Raw genomic sequence first — 19,173 nt, 5'->3', positions numbered from 1 at the left:
TTGTTTTGGTAAAGTGCCCAATAGAAACATGAATTTTTTGATAAAGCATCTATGGACCCACAGCTCTACATAACCCAACCTCTGCCATGTCATTTTTCAGTGGCTCAGCTAAAATTGAACAGTAATCACAATTCACTGATGGTTCATTTTAAGAAACATTTCCCTGATGATTAGAGACATTGAGCATTTTTTCATGTTTGTTGGCCATTAGTCTGTCTTCTTTTGAAAAGTTTCTGTTCATGCCCTTTGCCCACTTTTTGATAGGGTTGTTTGATTTTTTTCTTGCTGATTTTCCTGAGTTCTATATAGAGTCTAATTATCAGCCCTTTATCGGATGTGTAACATGCCAATATTTTCACCCATTCTGTAGATTGTCTGTTTGTTCTCATAATAGTTTCCTTGGCTGTGCAAAAGCTTTCTAATTTGATGGGGTCCCATTTATTTATTTTTGTTGTTTCTGTGATTGCCTTTGGGGTCTTCGTCATAAATTCTTTGCCTACTGTCTGAGGATGGACATGCTTGAAGCTCTGACTTGGGTGGAGCAAAGGCAATGTATGTAACCTAAGCATTTGTACCCCCAAAATATGCTGAAATATTTTATTTTTTTTTTTTTTGAGACAGAGTCTTGCTCTGTTGCCCTGGCTAGAGTGCCGTAGAGTCAGGCTAGCTCACAGCAACCAGAAACTCCTGGGCTCAAGCAATCCTTCTGCCTCAGCCTCCCATGTAGCTGGGACTATAGGCATGCACCACCATGCCCAGCTAATTTTTTATGTATTTTTAGTTGTCCAGCTAATTTCTTTCTATTTTTAGTAGAGACAGGGTCTCACTCTTGCTCAGGCTGGTTTTGAACTCCTGACCTTGAGCGATCCTCCCGTCTCGTCCTCCCAGAGTGCTAGGATTACAGGCGTGAGCCACCGCGCCAGGCCAGAAGTAAAAAAAATTTTCAAAAAAGAAACAAAAAAGCATATGTAACATAACTTATTGTCGTTATAATAAAATCCTAACAAGTTATGTGTTTAGCAAATGTTTTATGACATTTACTATTAATATTACAAGTAAACATTTTTGTCATCAATATTCCTTCCTCCTGTATATCAATTTAATAATGCTAATATAAACATTCACTTGAATGTATTGTTTTAAAAAGAAAAAGAAGGAAAATCAAACCTGTTATTTGGAGAGTGACTTAGTCTGTGTTTCTATAAAGAAATACCTAAGGCTGAGTAATTTATTTAAAAAGACGGTTATTTGGCCAAGATTTCTGCAGGCAGTTTGAGAAACCTCCTATTAGCATCTGCTTCTGGTGAGGGCTTCAGGCTCCTTCCACTCATGGCAGAAGGCGAAGGGGAGCCAGTGTGTACAGATCACATGAAGAGAGAATAAGTAAGAGAGAAAGAGAAGGTAGATACAAGGCCCTTGCCAACATCCAGTTCTTGAATAAGAGTGAGAACTCACTCATGCCCATGAGAATGGCACCAAGTTATTGATGAAGAATCTTCCCCATGACCCAAACACTTCCCACCATGCCTCACCTCCAACACTGAAGATCGAATTTCAACATGTGACTTGGTGGGGCCAAATAAACCAAATCCAAATTATAGCAGAGAGAGAAGGAAATTATTTTTAAACTGCTCATAAAGATAGCATAGACCTCAACATGTCTGAAATTATGAGGCTTGGAAAAGGTTTTGTTATATAAATTAAGTCTGATTATAGTACTAAATTCAATCAGATGAACTAATCTATTATGTGACTTAATAAATGCAGTTTTTCTCTAGGCACTATGCTAAACACTTTATAAGCACTTAGATCATTCTATTAAAATCATTAAGTGATATGTCCCCATTTTACAGAATAATAATCTCTTTTTAGAGAGGCTTAATAATTTGCCCATGGCTAAGCATTTATTAGGTATCAGAACAAAAATTTGAACATAAAGACAAATTTAGAAGTTGAAAGAATGATAAAGTCAACTGCCTTTTTGACTCTGCTTTTAACAATAACAGGGGAGGAACAAAGCTAATAGACTGTTATATAATGGGAACCCCAAATCCACCTTCTATTCATTACCTAGAACATGCTTATCACTTTAGGCAGCCCCAGACATACATTATCTGCCTTGATTGCCTCTGTAAATGGACGCATACAGAAAAGATATTTGGGCTGTTTCTTTTATTCCTAACGTTGCTTAAACTTTATTCTTTCCTCTCTTCTCCCATTGTTACCCATCCGTAAACACAGATTGGCTTAATTTTGCAGTTTTCTTATTTTTGGAACCCCATTCACAAGAACTCATACTGTTGGGTAAGATTCTGGCAGCTAAAACAAAATTTTTGTACAATTCAACCCCTTCCAAGATGGTAAAAATGAAAAATTTAACAAAATTTCAACAATGAAATGTTTATAATTCTATAAGAAGAAATTAACATTATTCACAAGTCATTTCTCATCTATTAGTAATACTACTAAAAATAACATTCATATATTTATATAAAATCTTCTTCACTGACAGAGAAAACTAGATTCATAGCCACTTAACTTGTTACATTTAAACTCAAAATTTGTCTGCATGTGCCTTTTATTCCTTTTATTCATTTTCCCCAGGAAACCTAACCCTTCCACCAAGTCTTCTGTCTAAAGCAAAGGAAATCTGAAAATTAGATATGTTGTTACTACCAATTGTAATCACATGTTTAAATGGAGGAATACCATAGTAACCCCAAAGGCATTTGTATAGCACACCATCTGGAAAATAGTTTTCAAAGAGCATTAGTTCCCCTCTTAATTTCTAGAAAGAAAAAACATGCAACCGTGGACTGAAATTGTGTGTCATACTGATAATCTGGGCTTTTAAATATTCTTACGTTATCTAATATTTTCCCACCTATTCCATATTGATACATGAGAAACTTTTTTTTTAAAGGAGATACTTTCTCCTTCTTTGGTAGAAATTTCTTTTTATAGTATGTTAAATTATTTTAAGAATTCCTTTATTGTAATGACTCTGCTAATGTAAACAGTACACTCTTTCTTTTTTACTTTTTATAACAATAGTTATGTCTTCCTGATATGGATTTTCTAAATGCATTTCTAGTTCAGCCTTCATTGTTAAACTAAATATAGTTCACATTGTTAGTGTTTATATCTAAAATCCTATTTTATCATTTCCATTACAGGTAATTGTTCATTTGTCAAAATGAAGCTTAGTAAAATATATCAATTCATTTTAAGAATTTAAGTTAATTTTGATTTAGTAGAAGAGTCAAATGAACTCTAATTATGGGAAGGAAACAAGTATTATTGAAGTGTCCAAAACTTGTTTTCATTTAATTTACTTTAAATTATTCCTATTACTCTATTGCTATTGGAATTTATACTCCTAATTCTAAAGTAAAAAGTACTAAAAACTGTTATCTAGCATCAGTACATTATCATCTGTGATAAAGAATGCAAAATATATTAGGTAAAATTTCATGCTAGGAAAAAATGGCAAAAAGTTAGATATGTATTTATGATATAATATAATATATATAGGGAATTCGTATATATTTCTTCCAAGAAAATTATATATGATAAAAATGTATAATATATGCAAGTTTAATATGAATTATATATATTTTTCTGGAATATATATGTATGTGTATTGTATATTTATACACACACACCCACCCTTGACGGTTATAGCAGGTTAAAGACGAAAATTACTGTTATTTCATAGTTTTATATGTTCAAAATTAGATAATGTTTCAGTCCAGTCAGGCTGCTACAACAAAATATTTAAACTGTTTAAATTATAAACAATACAAATTTGTTTTCCATACCTTTGGAGTCTGGGAAGTCCAAAATCAAGGCATCAATGCTATCAGCTGAGGGCCCACTTCTTCATAGGTAGCACCTTTTAGCGGGGTCGTCACATGGTAGAAGGTCAAACAAGTGCCCTCAGAACTCTTTTAAAAAGGTACTAATCCCATTCAAGAGGGCTCTGCCTTAATTGCCTCATTACCTCTTAATTAGGCAATTAATTACCTAATTAAGAGGCCCCCACCTCTTAACATCATAATCTTGGAGGGCAGGATTTCAATATATGAATTTTAGGGGGACACAGGCATTCAGACCATGGTAGATAAGTATGGAATTTTAAATATACAAACATATGGTTTTCATTAAAAAATACTTACCACTTTTTACATTATTTTTTCTCCATGTCCACATATTAATAGTTACTCTTACTCTGACTAGAAAATATCTTTTTTTTTTTTCCATTGACAAGTCCATTGTTAAACTTACCTTCTATTACATTTGGCTACACTAGAAGAACATAAGGTAATTAATTGTAAGGGAAACTGTATTTGTATAGGCAACAGGTTTCTTAGGCCAAACTAAGATGACTGCCACAGTGTTTTTTCTGGCCCAGCCCCCCTGGTTAGCTGGTCTCCAGGTGGGCATGAATCAGCACACTTATGTAACCAAGGTGTTATCTCTTGTGTGAACCCATGTGATCTTGCTTTCCCATGGCATGTTGCCACTGTTGTTCGGAGCCATACATAAGCGCTGGCCATGCTCTTGGCCATGCTTTTTGCCACTGCTGTATCCTCCCTGCCGCCCCCCCACCCCCAACAAAGACAATGTCTCACCTGCCTGCAGCCACTGGCCTTTTCTTCCAGTTTGCGAAGGAAGTCTGCACCGGAGCACAAGCTAGCCACAGAGCATCCTCCTCACACTTGGGGTAGTTGGCAGAATCCGGAGGAGTAAGTGTCCCTTCCACCCCAGCAGAAGAGGGCATGTGGCCTCCTACAGGCTGGTGGCAGCAGTCACGTCGTGGGCCCCTGCCACGGGGTGGGAGCAGGTAGAATGTTTGCCTGCCGCCCTGGAAAAGGCCCGGCAGGCCTCGGAGGAGCCCCTGCAGCCAGCCTAGGGAGGAGCAGCGGCTGGCCGGGCGGGCTGGCTCTTCCTTACGGCCCTCTGGGAGCAGCATAAGGATGCCCTGCGGCGAGAAGCCCCGGTAAGGCAGTTACCAGAGATAGAGGAAGATGTGGAAGCCCGGCCTGCAGAAGTCGGAGAGAGTTAATAAGCAGTCCGACCTCGGACGCTGAGGAAACTGAGAGGCCGCCCAGCCGTGAAGCGGAGAGTGGAGCATGCGCAGCCCGTGGGGCCTGGCGGCTGGCGCAGGCGCACTACAGTCACGGGGCGAATCTCTCACTCTGCCTCCACCGCTGGGGAGCTGCGGGAGCGGGGAAAACGGCGCAGGCGACGTCCTGGGGAGGCTGTGCCTGCCTGGTTACTCTACTTATGGGATGAGGGGACGGACAGTGTCCTGTGCTCCGCAAGGGAGACGGAGCAGTTGGCATCCATAACTACACATCCTTCCCTGAGGCAGAGGTTAGAGACAAGTGGCGCCATGGCGAGGGCGGCCGCTCCTTGCTTGAATGGCTTATGGCTGCCGCCCTCACAGTACGGGAGGATGCCGGAGAACTGCCCGAAACCGTGAGTAAGTGGACTTCATACACGGACTTACTTCATACACGGGAATTGGGAATGTGGCAAGCCATTTTTGCAGTAGGTAACTGGCCGGGCCGATGAGGAACAAACACTTCACTACACGCGTGAGCCACCTAATCTTAGCCGCAGCTCCCCCCACCCAGGTGTGGCTCGCTGGCGGCTGTGCTCACTCCGTATGTGGGGAAGCGGATACGTGAGGTCACCACTGCCCTGGTGGCTCTGGGAGATGCCTAAGAGCAGGAAGGGGGTAAGGGACCAGTACATATGCTACAAGGACCCAAGAAGGGCCCACGAGCTCCAGACCCCCTGCAGAAGGCAGTACAAGAGGCCCAGAAGGTGTCTCGAATTCAGACGTGGCTAGACCTCCTACTAGCAGGAGTAGACAAAGAGAGAATAGATAAACAGCCTGATGAGGTATTACCGGCTTTGTAGAATCAGCTGGCTCCCCACCAGCAATTCATGAAAGCACCCAAGAGGCGGGGAACTGAGACACCTGCCAAAGAGACCCGCAAAGTGCAGCTGCAACATTTTATGGTTGAAGCCTCCCCTCTTTGATACAGACTAGGGGTTAGGCCAAGGCACCTGGTTAGAGAGGACCCCGGAGGCTGCATAGGAACTTGCTATTCATTGGTCCCCTACAAATGTGCATTGGGTTTTGGCCTTGGTGAACATGAGGGCTGACTGCTCCCTAATCTATGGAAACCATGAGCCGTTTTCTGACAGACCTCCTACATAGATGGCTATGGTGGGCAAACTGTCAAAGTTAAACAAGTGACTATTCCATTGGGGTTAGGGTATTTGACCCCCAGACCTTACACTGTGTATGTGTCCCCCGTGAAGGAATATATTCTGGGTGTTGACATTCTGCATAGCTTAACCCTGACCACCTGCACAGTTGAGTTCCACCTCTGAGTTAGGGTTGTGAAGTGGTGGTGCATGCCCACCCCCATCACCCCCCACAGGTTCTGCCCACACCTCACCATGTGGTATACACCCAACAGTATCATTTGGGCATGAAGAAATTTCACAAACCATATTGCAGCTGGAAAAGGCTGGCATAGTATGCTCACAGTCCATTCAACTCTCCTGTTTGGCCAATTAAGAAACTGGATGGAACTTAGAGAATAACAGTAGACTACTTGGAGCTGAATGAAGTAACTCCCCCACTGCATGCCACAGTGCCATCTATACTGGATCTGATGGATCAACTGACTTTGGTGCTTGGACAGTACCACTATGTAGTGGACCTGGCCAATGCCTTTTTCTCCATAAACATAGCTATGGACAGTCAAGACCAGTTTGCCTTCACATGGGAAGGACAGCAGTCAACATTTGTGGTGTTACTGCAAGGCTACCTCCACAGCCCAACCATATGTCATGATTTGGTGGCACAGGATTTGGCCACATGGAGTCAGCCATCTTCAGTGTTTCTGTTTCATTATATTGATAGTATAATGTTAACGTCTGATTCCCCCACAGATCTAGAAGAAGCCGCTGCCAGTCTTCAAACCTCGTTGGGACAATGCAGTTGGGCAGTGAACGACACCAAAGTCTGGAGACCTGGCTCGTCGGTCAAATTCTTGGATGTTGTCTGGTCAGGTAAGGCAAAAGCAATCCCTGAGACAGTTATAGATAAGACTCAGGCGTTCCCCAGACCCATTGTGGTGCAACAGTTACAAGTGTTTATGGGGCTTTTGGAGTATTGGCATGTATTTATTCCCCACTTGGCCCAACTGTTGTGGCCATTGCATTCATTGTGTAAAAAGGGGGCCACTAGGACTAGTCTCCAGAGGCAGAAGCCTCTTTTATGGCAGCCAAGAGAGCTGTTGCACAGGCCCAGATGCTACAAGTAGTAGACCACTTACAGCCGTTTGACCTCGATGGTGACAGTCGACTCAAGTGGGATGGGCTGGGGTTTGTGGCAATGCCAGCATAAGCAGCGGATCCCTATTGGGTTTTGGTCCCAGACTTGGAAAGGCCCCCAGGAGCGCTATTCCTTGGTGTAAAAGCAGCTAGCGGCTATGTATGCTGCCCTTCAGTCCTGTGAAGCTGTAACTGGGCAGTCTAAGGTGCTAGTGCGCATCACATACCCCATAGCAGGATAGGTGAGGTCATGGATAATCAGCCCACGATCAGGGGTAGCCCAGACACCCACTCTGGTGAAGTGGGGAGCTTATTTGGAGCAACGAGCCGAGTTTAGCTCCAGCCGTTTATCTGCAGAGTTACAAACAGTACTGGGTCCTATTGAATTTGTGTCTGAAGCTAACCCTGAGACCATGGTAATACCTAGAAGAGAGCCCGTACCCTGAAGGACGAGGTCCCCCTCCAGCAGAGGCCTGGTATATCAGCGGATCCAGTCGTGGCCCCTCAGTCCAATGATGCTAGTAGCCTTGAAGTACCTTGAAGGATGAAGTCTCCCTCCTGTGGAGGCACGAATCATAATGAATCTTGGTTTGAAACAGGGCAGGGACAGAGCAGCCAATGGGCTGAATTGTGTGCCGTGATGGTACACAAGCCGTCCCCTTTGCATGTCTGCACTGGTAACTGAGCCATGTTTAAGGACCTTACTGTCTGGTTACCTACATGAAAAGCCCAAGGTTGCTTAATAGGGCACCCCCCAGTACGGGTGGCTTTATCTTCCTGCTTGTTTGACAGGAAGGTGCACTTGAGGTGCATGTGAGGACGGCCATATGTCCTGGGGAAGGTCCTCCCCACCTTTACCAAGAAACCACATAATTGTAATGCCATGTTCTCCTGCTGGCATTGGGTGAAACGGACTCCATGGCTATTCTACCTGGCAGCTATTTTTTCCCTTGGGGGTGAGCCATTAAGGTAGAGATAGAAGTGAATGCCCTAGTGGAGTATACTGCTCAGACCCTGAATCAGACCCGGCAGACCTTGGCCCTCCTGATGGATGAGGTCACTCAGATGAGAAAGGTAGTTTTGCAAAACCACATGGCCCTTGATCTCCTCACTGAAGTTCAAGGAGGCACAAACATAGTCATACATGCTGAATGTTGTGTGTATATACCTGATCACTAGGAGGATATTCCCTCTGCATTGAAGGAAGTTGATGGTGAGGTACAGGCCATCCAACAGTTAACTGGAGACCCACTACAGCAATGGTGGGAATGTCTCTCGTCCTCCTGGCATTGGAACCTTTTAGTTTTAGGAGCTACTGGCTGTGGTCTGGTAATACTGTATTGTTCCCTGTATTGTTGTTGTGGCCTTTGCACCCAAGGGGCCTCCCTGTGGGCCTGTGTGTCAGCTGCCAAACCTATTACCAAGGGGGTGGAATGTAAGGGAAACTGCATTTGTATAGGCAACAGGCTTCTTAGGCCAAACTAAGATGACTGCCACAGTGTTTTTTTCTGGTCCAGCCCCCTCTGGTTAGCTGACCTTCCCGGGAGGCATGAGTCACCACATTTATGAAACCAAGGTATTATCTCCTGTGTGAAACCATGTGATTGTGCTTTCCCATGGCATGTTGCCACTATTGTTCAGAGCCACATAAAAGCACTCACCATGTTCTCGACCATGCTTTTCACCACTGCTGTATCCCCCCACAGAAAGATCATGTCTCACCTGTCTGCTGCCACTTGCCTTTTCTTCCAATTTGCGAAGCCTGCCCCACAGCACAAGCTAGCCACAGAGCATCCTCCTCACAGTGACCCACAGTCATTAGCTATATATATTAGTTAGTTCTCAATATTTTAATGTTAAAGCAGATATATTGACTGACAAATGCCCAAGGAATAGTTTGAACTTCTTAAGAAAACTAACCGATGAAGAAATATATACCCGGTAATTAAAATAGAATCAACATTAATCTAGAGAATGTAATAATTTAATTTTAATAACACTTGACAGGGAAGGCTAGGGTCATTCTATGAAGTCTGATTCTCAAGCCCTCAGGACTCTTTAAAACCTTTCCACAAGATTTATTTCTCATAGGGAATCTAATTTGATATGTCTTAAGGTTACCAAAGATGAGGAGAATGAATTGTTTTAGTGCCTAGACATTTTTCCTTTCACATAGGCTGTTAATATCCTGGTCAGAAACCGTGCCTAATTATGTGTTCTCTACAGCACTTAGACCTCAGTAAATGTTAAATGACAACAGTAACAAGAGGCATTCGTAATTCCCAGTCTTATGTTTAGACTGTGACAATACTCCTTTGCAACATGTTGTGAATAAGCCAGAGCTTTTCCACTCAATCAAAGGGGAAATAGTCCAAAACCAATTCAGTGCTTTATGACTTGAGGTGTCTTTGTGCTATGTTTATAGTAGGTAATTCTTAAATGATTATTTTCCTTGAAAAGTCTGGATTAGAATTTTGTTTGTTTGTTTATAACGTTTGACCTTTCATGAAAAGCTCACTGCAGCTCTAACTAGAAACCATTAGAATGAAAGTTATCTAATTATCTTTGAACTTGTACTTTGTGCAGTGGCTAAAATCATTCTAAGCTTTGTAATTTTTATATTACATATTATAATGATTTTCAAGATAGAATTTATTTTCTAATGTGACCTTGTGCTTAACATAAAAAAGTATATAACTAGTTATAAAATTTGGAATTATAAGAAAATGTCATGTTTGCTTTCTTTTAAAAAGCCAGTGATCAATGACACTTCACTGTAAACATATACTTCTACATATATATGTAGAAAAATGGTTTAAAATGAGATTTTTATGTGCACTTACATGAATCCATAAATCTAAAAATATATATTTAAAACTACCATAGGTCTCATGAATATGTCAGCCTTCTTAATAGTTTATAGTAAAATATAATCAAGCTTTAAGAGCAATAAAAGAGAATAAAGAACAAGTAGTTTCCAGTGAAATAGGTATGTTAAAAGCCTGAAAAGTTGTAAGTTAGAACTTGTAATTCACTATTATACAAGTAAGTTTGGACACTGAAAGATTATTTCAGTGTAATTATGCCTGTACAATAACACACCCTTAATAATTAATGAGGATAATTGGAGATTTGCAAACTATAATTGGTCTGTATTTTATTTGTACAGATAAATTAGTGGGTTAAATAAGAAACACTTGTAAAAAGCAATCCATAAGTAAATCAGTATAAAATTCCATTTTCTTAAAATGTGATCTTACCTGATTATTATTAGGCAGAATTTCATTTATGTTTGAATATCTGGGTCAGTGTCATTTACACAATTTTCCTAGCATTCTTGAAAAGAGGTAGAGATAACAATTCTTTGAAGAAGTTAAATAATGCATTCTTGATCCATCCATTCATTTATCAACATATATTTGAGTGACGACTATGTGCAAAATATTGTCAAAGTCGTGAAGATATAGCAGTAAACAAAATGGATAACAATTCTTGCCTTCATTCAGCATGTTGTTTGTATAAGTTTTCTTCTCTGGAGCTATATGCTTTAGGTGTTTATTTTACATATCTTCATAAAAACTCAGAAAATCAAGCAGGTAGGAGGCGGATGAATAAATTCACGGGTACAATGCACACTATCTGCCTGAAGGGCACACTTATGACTTTGACTCAAACTGTACAAAAGCAAATTATGTAACTAAAACATGTGTACCCCTGTAATATTCTGAAGTAAAAATTAAAAAAAAAAAGGCAAACAGAGAAGTATATGGAGAACAAGATATCCAATTACAAAGGAAGAATTGAGACTAAGAATCTTGACTAACATACAATTTCTGACATCGGACTCTTGACTTCTAGGAAAGTACTCAGTTTGTTCAACCATACAGGTTTGCTTCATAATATAAAAATTTTCAATTGTTCTAGAAATCATTTTGTGGATATGCATACTTAATTTCATATTTAATTGATGTGGCAGTAGTCAAAGTGGAATTAGCAGAGAAAAAGATCTTAATCAGAAATATAAATACAGTCAGTATCTTTATAGTGACTTTCACATTGTATTGAAATTATATGGATGACTGTATCTCTAGCTGGATTAAAATAGGTACTGTGTCTCATATTTCTGAATTCTCATGTCCTAAATATGGTGTTCAAGTCATAGTAGGCATTTAGTGAAAGTCTTAGATAAGTTGAATTCCAGTTGGACTCTAAACTGGAATCCAAAAGTGGCCATATCTAGGAAATTGATGGGGTGATTTCACCAAAAGTTGGTTTACCTGCAACAACAAAGAGCCCCTTTGAAGGTCTCTTCCTAAGGAAAGTAAGGATCAATGGGACAAGCTGTACCCAAGAAAAAAAATCCACCAGAAAGACAGGTGACTCTGAATATAAGACTGGGTCTTTGAATCAAGTATGTTCTGTGTGCTAGCCCTTTTTTGAAAAAAAATCCCTATATAATGTAGAGAAGCTATGAATTAGATTTGAAAGAGCTGTTTTACTGAAAACCCTGTAAATTATGGGAAAATAAACAGCACAATTTGGCTAATATCTAACACAAACTGCTTCAAAGAAGGAGTGCATCATCTCCTTACTTGACATGTCTGTGGCCTCTGATGTCTGCCACATTGAGAAATACCATATTCAATAGTAATGAAATTGATAATGAACATGAGTGTGATGCCCTCAGCAATTTCCATACATGCTTAGAAGGCCATTTAAATGATATATACAAAATTCCAATCAAATCTTATTTCCTATAAATCCATTAGTATTGACGGACTGGTAAGAGTTATAGAAATGGATGTTACATAAACTAAAATGGCATGTGTTATACCTTAAACTACCTATAAAGAATAAGAGAATAAATGGAGGAAGCTATTTAAAATGGACCACATTGTATACTTGAGATGGGGTTCCAGGGTTTCAAAAATAAGCCAGATAGTATATCACTGATTAATCACCTTATAAAATCTTTCCAAACTTTTATGTTTATTTGAAAAGAATTAGTATCAACACACAATTCATAAAGACCTTTAAAAGCTGTCATAATTTTGAAACTTCATGCAAAGCAAACATATGGTGAAGGAGATGCATAGAAACAGGCAATATATATTTTTTAAAACAATGAAATGGCATTATTAGTACAAATTATTTCTAATGTTCTCCCAGTGATGTCTCAATTAATGAACATTATTTAACAAAAAATTGTATGTGCTTTCTTAGATTTATTTTGGTCTATTTATAAATCTGCATAATCTTTAAACTATATATCTAACAGGAAACTCATTGAAATTATATTCTTTCTAGACTCACAAATTTAATATAAAAACCAGTTGAGGAAGTTGTCAGGGAAGATTTTTTTTTTTTTTCTGAAGTTTCAGTTAATTATAATCTTCTGTCAGAAAAAATTGCTTTCATTATACCTTGCAAAGATTTGACTCTATATGTGTTATTCTATATACTTGCCTGGCCAGGAGTTTAGAGGCACAATGTGAAGCTAAATCTGGTGAGGAAAGTTTAATGTTACTACCTACGGATTTAAATTACAACTATTTCCTAAGAGTTTCACAGATTTGTTTCCACATTCTTTTTAGGAGAATTACCTATCCCAATACTTGAATGAGGAAAGACAAGATCTGAAAAAAAAAAAAAAAAGAAAAACAAGGAAGGACAAATTTAGGGAAGATCTTCCTGATATATATATTTTAAATCTCCATTTTTTCCTGGATGGTCATACCTGAAATGGTATTTTTCCCAGGAAGTAGTAAAATGGAGTTGCCAAAATGTAGACACTTATGTCCTGCCACTTGGTTAACTGCTATTTTCCTTTAACTGAAGTGTTACTTTCTTAGGAAATCCTTTCCTATTCTCTGTGACTGTACATACCCTCCAATATTACTCTCTTACAGAGTCATGTTCTTCTCTTTAGAAGCACTTACTGCAGTGGTAAAAAACAAAGAAAAACATCGAGAATGTAATTCTTTTTTTTTTTTTTTTTTTTTTATTTGAGACAGTCTTACTTTTTTGCCCTGGCTAGAGTGAGTGCCGTGGCGTCAGCCTAGCTCACAGCAACCTCAAACTCCTGGGCTCAAGAGATCCTACTGCCTCAGCCTCCCGAGTAGCTAGGACTACAGGCATGCGCCACCATGCCTGGCTAATTTTTTCTATGTATATATTTTAGTTGGCCAGATAATTTCTTTCTATTTTAGTAGAGACGGGGTCTCGCTCTTGCTCAGGCTGGTCTGGAACTCCTGAGCTCAAACAATCCACCTGCCTTGGCCTTCCAGAGGGCTAGGATTACAGGCGTGAGCCACCGCGCCAGGCCGAAAATGTAATTCTTTAATGGTGTCAAGTTCCTTCATAAACTTTAAAGAAGATAGACAGGCTCACATTGTATTTGCATCTATTAGTGCAATACTAGGGCCATAATAGTTGAATAAATAAAAAAAAGAATGATTCAAATTTTTCATCCAGTACGTTATTCATAAAGATACACAAATTACTCAGTGCACAGACAAAATAGACATCAGATCATGCAAACTTACTGGATGAAAATAGCTGATAAACACACACACGCACACACACACATGTATGCACATTCCCTACATTTATCAGTTCACCTGCAGAGACTGCCTTACCGTGCCTACATATATTGTATGTCAGTATTTAGCCAAAAATACTGGCTTGGCACATGGTTTCTTTACAATTAAAAGGAAATATACAGTGGGCTTATGCTTATGGAAAACAGTTTTCACATAGTACTTAATCATGGGCCTAATCAATATCTTTACTTTTGCAGAGGGAAGAAAAGAGCAGTGCATTTTTGCTTTTAACACCATGCAACTGGTGCACAGTTCATTGAAACCTCATTAAAGTGATGTGTATTCGTAATAAATTAGAGAATAGCTCAAGTTTTATTCTAGATATAATTAAACCACAAGATTCCTGATCCCATTTTCTTTTGGACACATGAGCTGCATTTGCACACATGCTGTTTAGGCAAAGTACCCATGTGAGCATACGCTGAAGTGAGCTGTCCAACCCTAAAGTACTGTAAATTTGACTGTGACTTCACTGTTACATTGCAGTATCAAAGAGAAGCTTTTCTGAGATGGGAGACAAAATGCTAAGCATATATGGGACCTTTGTGGATTTTTTTATTGCTGAAGATGTAATGAAATAGAGTTATTGACTTCAGTTTTGAGGAAAAAGATATCTAGCTCCATTTATAAGTATTTTTTTAAATATTTTAAAATATAGATTAGTGAAAAATATTTATGAAGACATTAGAAAACTCTTATGCACTTTGTTGAGGTGAATAAAAAAATTTTAATATAGGTAGTAGTCAACTCTTTCCCATTAGGCACCAATGAAGTTTATGGCCATTACTACTATTTCTGAAATTCACTAGTATTGCAATTTTGGCTGAAGAAGACTGGTATTTCCCCACATATGGGGTTACTCCCTTGCTGTGTGTTTTCAGTGCAACTTGGTACCCAGAGGTAAAGCAGAGTGATGATAGAGGCCAGTGAAATTTAGCTTGCTTCAGTTAAAAAAAAAATAAAGATTTTAACAATTTTTTTGCTCTAGTAACTTCACAGTCCATTGTCATCACAGTATGAAGAATTCAATATTAGTGAACTATTATGATAGGATTCATGTACTGCATATTTTTCATATGCCAGGACTTTTTGTAAAATAACCATATTTATCATTATGATATACTCATTTTAATGCTGAAAAGATGTAAATTTATATTCATTTATCCGCACAGTATCACACAGCCAATTGATCGATCTTTGATTCAAATGCAGATATGGCTTATTCAAAGACTCTAAGCTTTTCTTTGTATATGTTATCTGCCAAATATTCAGATAACTAGAGTTACTTTCTAATATTCAAAAAATATTGCAAAGTCTGGATTTTTAAACATGAAACTATATCCAAAATATATTATGTAATGTCTTTTAATCTTGAACAGTTGCTATCAAAATCAATTTTATCTTTATTTTATGGTTTCATGGTCCTTATTAGGAAAAAAAAAAACAGGTTCTATGTTGCATGTTACTACACAGTTACGCACTGATGGGCTATTCAGGACTGTAGAAATGTTTGCCCATATGTTAAAGAGTCTCTGACTACTCTGTTTTTGAATTCTAACATCTAATTTGCTAACTTTCCTTTCCTTTTTCCTCCTTAATGTCAGCCTCCCAGTTGCTAATTTTAGTTGTTGTCTATGTGTCTTATTCTAGGAAGGCATTTTCTGAACACATGTCCCCTGAACTCATCTAATTTATAACAGTAGTTAAGCTCTGTGTGGGGTTCTGCTGGAATCTACCTTATAAAAAGAAGACGGTTGCTCTAACACAGATTTTGTGAAGGGGTGTGTGTGTATGTATCTATGTGTGCTGCGTGTGTATATGTATGTGTGTCTGATGACCCTTTGCTAACTAGGCTCAGTTTCTCAGCCATGGTTTCAGTTATTAAATTTTCCAGATCAGGGATCCACAGATAAGAGAGGCATCACTGTAACTGAATAAAAAGTAATTTATTAGAATGAAGCATGAATTTCCAACACTAAGATATTATTTAAATAAATCATGAAACATCCATATGCTGGAATACTATGTAGCAATCAAAATAATTTTACCAGAAGATTACTTACTGACATGGGAAAAATTTCAAAGCATATTTTATGCTGAAGATCTTACACAGTCTTATGAAACCAATCATGTATATATATATATATTAATGATATAGGCATGTGATACAATAGAATCATGTGTTCTAAAAACAACACAGGGTTAAGAATCTGAAGTCAATAGTTACCCACAGTGAATAAGCAAATAAATATGTGTAAAAATATTACAGAAATACAAAGACAAATACCATATAAAACTAATGTCAGAACTGAAAATGATTGTCTCTGGGAATAAAAGTGGGGAGTGGAGAAGGACAAGTTTTCTGTTGTTCTTAATGTCACTCTCTTATCTACTAGACATTAAAACCATGTGGATAGATAATATTACATTGGTGAAACATAACTAAATAAACTAGGATAAAATAAATTTCATCTGAAGAGATAGCCTCACATTGAAATTTTAATGAAAAGATGTTAAACACTAACACAGAAATCCTTGCTTAGAACTCCTCAGAAGGAAACAGAATAATTCCTTTACATAAAACTTTGGCATCAGAATGAAAATGCACCTTTCATAAAGTACGGGAACAAGTGTATATTTGTTGCATTTGTTCAATGAACAAACGTAGAGAACAGTGCTTTGTTACAAAACCTCACGCAAATTAGATATTTAACTAAATGGCACACTTTTCATCCTAATATGAATGGATCAATTATTTCTAATAATATCAAATGATATATGGAAATACAGCTTCTTTTTTTGCCAAAGGGATATGAAAACTACACTGATAATTGTGACATATTTCTTCTGTCAACATTTCAAGGGTTTCCATTAAGGTGGATTTTCTATTTCAATGAATCATCAATATTTTGAAACAGGTTTTCCATTAAAGCAGGTGATCTAGTTAAGAAACTTTCCAACTTCATCTTACTGTTGAATTTCTGTGCTGGTGTTTAATGAAATCAAATAAATGAAAACCCGTATTTCTATAGTTCAATCACATAAATAGCTTAGAATAAGGAAAGAAAAAGAAAATATACTTATATGTTTAACTTATTAATAATATTAACCTATTAGTGAGTTTGAGTTGTTATAACAACTATCATAAAGCAAGTGGCTGATAAACAACAAAAATTTATTTCTTACAATTTGAGGAGGCTGCAAATCTGATATCCAGATGCTAATATGTTTGGGGTCTAGTGAGGGCTCTCTTCTGGGTTGCAGCCTGCTGTCTTTTTGTATTTTCACATGGCAAAAAGAGGGCTAGAGAGATCCTTGGTGTCTCTTTTATAAGGGTTCTTATGAGAGATCCACCTTTTTGACATAAATTACCTCCCAAAGTTCCCCCCCAATATACATTGGGGATTAGAATTTCAACATACGAATTTTGAAGGGACACTAAAATTCAGTTCATAGTATCTATAGGTGACAGCATCTCTCTTAAACCTTTACATAATAACACACAAGCAGATATAAACAACTCAATAAATGTAGACTATTTTCTGACTTTAAAACAGAAAGTGAATGACTATGAGGAAATACTTTTAAACCTTTGTCAAGAGATAAAATGGTTCTTTTCTTGGACTTTGGGGCATGCTCATCAAAGAAAACATTTGTAATATTATACTTGGTTATTAAGTAGGAAATGTTTGATTTACTTAAGTACTAAGTTTGACAGCTGACATCTCTGACATTTCACTTTGACATTTCTTGTTTTATTTTTATTGTGAAGGTACATCGTCAGTCTTTCAAATGCATGATTTGGCTTGTGATTATCTTTCAAAATTTTTTATAGAGCATTTTTTGAGAAACCATGAATAAGTCAAAAATTCGTGTTATTTTTGAATACAAGTTCCATCCTGGAACCAATGCAGCACAGACAGCTCAAAATATCATTGAAGTGTTTGGGAAGGATGTGGCTAGTGAACGAACACACAGTACATTGATGATTTGAGAAGTTCCCTTCTGGTGATTTTAATCTTGAAAATGAGCCACATGGGTGACTTGAGACCAAGGTGGATAATGATGAACTGGAAGTTGTAGCAGAAGCAAATCCATCTCAACCTACATGTGTGAATTAGCAGCAAGGTTTGACATTACTATTCCAACAATAGTGGACCATTCAAAACAAATTGGCAAGGTAAAGAAGCTGGATAGATGAGTTCCATCTGAATAAATGAGCATGGGAAGGTAAATTGTCTCAAAACTTGCCTTTCTTTGTTGTCACAACATAAAGACAAACTATTTCTACACAGTATAGTGTAGAGGGCTTCACGTGTAATGAAAAATGGATTCTTTTTGACAATTGCAAGCATTTGGCACAATGGTCAGTTAAAGATGAAGTGTTAAACACAGTCCAAAACCAAATATTCATTAATAAAAGCTAATGGTGTCTGTTTGGTTGTCCAGTGCTAGTATTATCCACCGCAGCTTCACGAAACCTAGTCAATTGATTACAGCAGATGTCTACTGCAACCAGCTGGATGAACTGATGAGGATACTTGAGATTAAGCAGCTGAGATTGGTTAATAGAGCCAGGTCAATCCTCTTGCATCCTCAAGTAAGGATAAGATAAAGCAGAGTCCACAGCTGACCAGCAATGGATGCACAGACTGAGCCAGAAATAAATCTGTATTTCACTATTACTACTATGGTGTTGAACTGTAAACATCTGGAGAATTTTTATTGGAATAGCATGAATGACCTATTCTGACTGATACACACTATTAATTATAGGATTTTAGCATTTGTTTATACTGTTTTGACTCTATATCTAGATTAACCAACTGGAAGAAAAACACAATTTTTTTTGTTATATATGACATCAAATTTGGAAAGTTCAACATAAAGTTTCACTAAAAAATGAAAACATTCCATTCTCTCAAATTATTTGGTTAATTTGAACTTTTATAGTGCCTCATTTATTTATTCAACTTAAAATGGTAATGCTTTATTAAATCTTTATTTTCCAGTCTACAAAAATTTAACCTCTAAGTAATTACTATTACAGGATTTCTTCTAAAGGTTAAAGTTTGTAGAGGTTGGCTGACAAGAAAACTCTGGTCTATTAACCCATCCACATTGAAGTATTTTCTGTTAATTGTCTGATAGTTTATTAGCGGTTGGAGAGAGAATCTATGATAATTATTTATATGCAAATGAATATTTC

The sequence above is a fragment of the Lemur catta genome, chromosome 6, assembly GCF_020740605.2.
Source record: "Lemur catta isolate mLemCat1 chromosome 6, mLemCat1.pri, whole genome shotgun sequence".
In the NCBI taxonomy this organism is placed as follows: Eukaryota; Metazoa; Chordata; class Mammalia; order Primates; family Lemuridae; genus Lemur; species Lemur catta.
This window is presented reverse-complemented; position numbering follows the sequence as displayed.